This window comes from Dromiciops gliroides, chromosome 2, assembly GCF_019393635.1.
Source record: "Dromiciops gliroides isolate mDroGli1 chromosome 2, mDroGli1.pri, whole genome shotgun sequence".
Classification (NCBI taxonomy): domain Eukaryota; kingdom Metazoa; phylum Chordata; class Mammalia; order Microbiotheria; family Microbiotheriidae; genus Dromiciops; species Dromiciops gliroides.
This window is the reverse complement of record NC_057862.1, coordinates 236,651,851-236,657,332: the sequence shown is the minus strand read 5'-3', so window position 1 is coordinate 236,657,332 and position 5,482 is coordinate 236,651,851.

Genomic DNA, 5,482 nt, shown 5'->3' with positions numbered 1-5,482 from the left:
TTCCATGAGTGACTTGCCTCAAATTAAAGAAAAATTGGGACATTACTCAGAGAAACCCACAAAGTTCATAGATGGCTTTAAGTCTGTAACAATGCAGTTTGACCTTTCCTGGGCCGACTTGCAAATTATTCTTGTCAGCTGTTGTACCCCAATGAGAAAAAGCAGATTGTACAAGTGGGTGATGAGCACTCACAGCTTGGAACCAACTGTTCAGGGATACCTGGAACAACAGTAGTTCCAACTGTGGATTCAAAATGGGACTATCATGATAGGGAAGGCAGGGCCAGCAGGGACCATATGATTATTTGCTTCTTTGAGGGAATGAGGTGGGCACTTAAGAAACAGGTCAACTATGAAAAAGGAAAAGAGATCACCCAGGGGTCTGATGAAAATCCAGCCTTCTTCATAAATCACCTTATGGACCCTATGAGGAAATATACTAATCTAGACCCAGAAAGGGATGTAGGAATAACAGTCCTCAATATACATTTTATTAGCCAATCTGTTCCTGATATTAGGAGAAAACTTCAGAAATTAGACTTGGGTCCTCAGACCCCACTCTCATAACTCCTTGATGCAGCATTTAGGTTTTTGTTTGGTTGGTTTTGGGGGGGGTGGGGCAATGAAGGTTGTGACTTGTCTGGGGTCACACAGCTAGTGTCAAGGGTCAGAGGCTGGATTTGAACTCAGGTCCTCTTGAGTCCAGGGCCAGTGCTCTATCCACTGCACTACCTAGCTGCCCCCCTCCCCTAAGGTTTTTAATAACAGTGCCCTGCAGTAGCCAAAGAGAGAAAAGAGGATTATACCCACTTCATAGAGCAAGCCTCACTAATAGTAGCAGCCATAACATCTGCTACCAGCAGATCTCTGGGTGGCTGAGATCCTGGCTTCAGCTGTAGTAAACCGGGACACTGGAATGGGAGATGTACCTCAAAGGTGAGGCCACCTTTCTCAACTCCTTGTCCCTGGTGGGGCTGTCTGGGTCACTGGAGGGGAGATTGCCCCCAAGAGGTTGGCAGAGCGAAAACTAGCTCCCTGCAGTCTGGTCCCCTGTGGACTCAGAATTCAGGGGGTTGGGGACCAGCCAGCCCTGTTATTGACATGTATATGGCCAAAGCCAGGGTTACACTGGACGTAGGACGGAAGTCTATCAATTCCTTTATAGACACAGGAGCAACCTTCTCCATCTTTCTCATTCAGGTCCCACTGTTCCATCAAAGCAGCAGGTTGTGGGGAGCAAGGGAAGACCCCTTAAATGTAGGCAGATATTGCCTTTAGTATGTATGTATAAGGATCACATATTTCATCATTCCTCACCCTGTCCCTTACTGGGGCAAGATGTCAAGAAAAAGTGAGGCGGGGGTGGGGGGGTACAGTTTCTCACTGAGAAATATGAGCTTTTAGTTCACTGCATAGACAGGAAGAAGTAACCTGTTGCTATTTCACAGTTTTTAGTTTGTGTGTTTATGTGTCTACCAAGTGCTGTACTTGTGTGTCTGGACAGAAAGTTGTTGCTTCAAAGTTCATCATTGCAAGACCACAAGAAGGGTATGATGAAATTTTTTAAATTTCCAAAATGGTTACAGAATCAAAATGGAGGATACCACATGTCCTAAACATCCCCCTCTTTCCACATGGCAGTTTCTGCTATAGGGATGATCCCCTCTTTTTCCTCATGGTGGTTTCTGCTATGGGGGAGGGGAGCAATCTGATAGTATCTAGTGCCTAAGAATTTAGTATGGTTGAAATCTATTATATACTGCCACTTTTGGAATCTTTTGTACTGAAATAGTTTAAAATCAGGAATTATTTATAATGTGTAAAAATAGCAATGAAAACTATTTTTTAAAAGACTCTGACCATTGAACCACACTGTCCTAAGACCAGCTTTTGACTTTGATTTAATTATTTAACTCTGGTAAAACTGGCCATGCCCTGTCAGCTCTAAGACCTGTGGGCCACAAAAGCCTTGATTTTTTTAAAAAGCTGCTACAACAGAAAAAAGGAAAAAAAAAGAAAAAAAAACCAGCCACACTTTAACTCCAACTCGTTATCAAATGTACTATGTGAATTTATGGATAATGGTCTTTTCTTTAAAGTATTAGGCCTTAGAAGATTAATAGTATAGAACAAAAGCACGTGCAACTGAATTAAGACCACCTGATTGGTAATTAATTGTTTCAAATTTTAAAAAAATTTCTAATATTGTTTTAAGGTATTATGTCTTTAAATTCTCTTATGATGTATAAATTGGTGAACGATTGTATCAGCTGTGGTAGAAAAGCAATTTCTCTTAGAATTTGGATGTGAAATACTTTTTAAAAAAATTTCTGTTAAATGAGAAATTTTCATGATCAACAGGTATGATCATTAAGGAATACTGGTGAGCCAATGAGTTATGGCATCAACAATCCTATGGGGTTTTAATTGCAGGTGGTGGATTGTCATGGGAAAGGCTGGGAGAATAACTTTTGGTAAGGGCTGAGGTAGCATTCTCCTGACTTAATTTCCCCTATATGACACATGGAATGAAAACTATCCCACCTGGCTGATTTTAAGCCTGGCCCTCTACAATTGACTATCTATACAATGTCTGCCTGGGGTGGACATGAAGTTTAGGGAAGCATTATTCCCTGAGAGCTTTGTCCTTCTTCTTTTATGGCAAATTCCTATAATCATGTCATGTGATCAGCATGAACACAGTATTGGATCTTTATCCCTTAGTACTGCAAATGGGTTACTATGGTGAAATGTAGGTATATGGTTTAAACTATTTAGGTTAAATAGGTGAAGTTTAGGCCAAAAATTCTAGTCCTTTTTATATTCTAAACAACTAAAGTGTATGAGCATCTGGCTTTCTCATCTGACTTTATCTTTTTTTTGGTGGGGCAATGAGGGTTAAGTGACTTGCCCAGGGTCACACACAGCTAGTAAGTGTCAAGTGTCTGAGGCCGGATTTGAACTCAGGTACTACTGAATCCAGGGCTGGTGCTTTATCTACTGCGCCACCTAGCCACCCCCTCTGATTCAGTTTTAAAGTGCAAAACTAGGGGGCAGCTAGGTGTACGTTTGTGTAGATACACATGTGTCCATAGGCAATTTTTGCCACATAGCAGGCTCACTTATTATAGGCTCATAATCAAAATCCTTAGGGGAAAAAAGTGCAAAATTCTTTTGGGGAATTAAGTAGATGTCAAACCAATTTTTTTTTTGTCGTTGTTCAGTCATTTTCAGTCATGTCTGACTCTTCATGACCCCATTTGGGGTTTTATTGGCTGAGATAGTGAAGTAGTTTGCCATTTCTCTCTCCAGCTCATTTGACAGTTGAGGAAACTGAGCCAAATAGGGTTAAGTAACTTATCTAGGGTCACACAACTAGTAAGTGTCCTAGGCTGGATTTTAACTCATGAAGATGAGTCTTCCTGATTCCAAGACCAGTGTTCTATCCACTGTGCCACTTAACTACCCCAAGCCAAAATTAACAGCAATAAAGATGAAAAATAAGGGGTGGAATAGGAGACAGGAATCCTAAATTCTAGTCTTAGCTCCACTGACTGTGAGACCCTAGGAAAGTCAGTTAAATCTCTCTAGGCTTGACCCCACCAGTCAAATGAGGGGATATCTTCTACTCCTAACATTCTATGAGTATAATCTAGATTATGGTGACTCCTGACAAGTGTTCTTTGGGCCTTCAGGTGTGTCTGGTACTATTGTTAGGATGCAAGTATGGTTGGTATTTATGCATCATTCCCCTACCAACTTGTAGTTCCTCAGGAGTCATTCTACCCATCCATACAAAATTTCATTAGTAGCCTTTGGATTTTAGGAAATTGAAGGCAAGGTAAAGATCCAGAAGACTAGACATTCTGTTGAATCAATGTATAATCTCCCTTCCTCCAGTTTCTCCCCACTCCAGTTCATCCTGTGTACCTATACTAGGTTAATCTTTTTAGAGTATCACTTTGATCATGCCCAAAAACCTTGAATGATTTTCCATCATTTTCAGAATAAAGGCTGGACTCCTTTAGATGGCATCCAAGGATCTCCAATATTGTTATTCAGTTTTTCAATAGTATCTGACTCTTTGTAACCATGTGGACTATACTATCCATGGGGTTTTCTTGGCAAAGATACTAGAGTGGTTTGCCATTTCCTTTTCCAATAGATTAATGCAAACACAGATTAAGTCCAAGGTCACACAGCTAGTAAGTGTCTGAAGCCAGATTTGAACTGAGGTCTTCTTGACTCCAGGCCCAGAGCCCTATCCACTGAGCCATCTAACTGCCCATTCTAGTCAAACTGGTCTTATTCTCCTCTAAACAAACCTAGGAACTCTATGAACACAATTACAAAACACTTTTCACGCAAATCAAATCAGATCTAAATAATTGGAAAGATATCAATTGCTCATGGATAGTGTCAGGGGTGCAGAGCACCCCAGAAATTCTCTGGGGCACATCAAGGAATCTTCTCCTTGAGAAACTAAACCAGAGGACAGATAACGCCTAGAGAGATAAGTGGAACCAAATCGGACTGAGCTACCTTGGGATTCCCACCCTTCATTCTGGTCTCCCTTACCCTGGGGAGATAAATTTGGGTGTGGCTGCGGCCTTTGTGTCCTGAAGAGGGATCCGTAGCCACCCCTCACCCAATTCCTCTAGTCACTACCAGTGCGGTGATGGTCCTTCACTCCTCACCCAATTCCCCCCAGCTACCCCCAGTGGGGGATGGTCCTCCCTCACTAAAGGAACTTTTCACAGGCAGATGGTCCACCCCCATCAGTCCTCTATAAAAGTACCTGCCAGTCTCCTGTTCCAGGAGATTGGTACCTCTGAGCCGTGCTTTGTGCCAATCTCCCCATGAGAAGTCCAAGGATTTCTTTCATGGTTTCCCTCCCCCCACCCTTCCCTTTCCTTCCCTTGCTCCTAAATAAACTACCACCTTATTCTAACTACTTTTGTGTGCAAGAGGGTATAATTCTTTAAAGAGGAATTCCTAAGAATCCCAACCCCTAACAAAACCCCGTACCCAATTCCCCCCATATCAATAGGAAGAGCTAATATAGTAAAAACGACAATTTTACCTAAATTAATTTACTTATTCAGTGCCATACCAATCAGACTACCTAAAAATTATTTTATAGAGCTAGAAAAAATAATAACAAAATTCATCTGGAAAAACAAAAAGTCAAAAATGTCAAGGGAAATAATGAAAAAAATGAACAGGAAGGTGGGTTAGCTGTACCAAATCTGGAGCTTTACTATAAAGCAGCAGTCATCAAAACTATCTGGTACTGGCTAAGAAATAGAGTGGAGGATCAATGGAATAGGCTAGGCACAGGAGACACAGTAGTAAAAGACATTAGTAATGTAGTAGGCCTCCACCAGTCGAGGACGACCATGGATCAGCGCCTTGAAGAGCCACAGGCCACAGTGTGGTTGTACAGTCCGATACAGGAGCCATAGCTCCTGAGTGACTTATA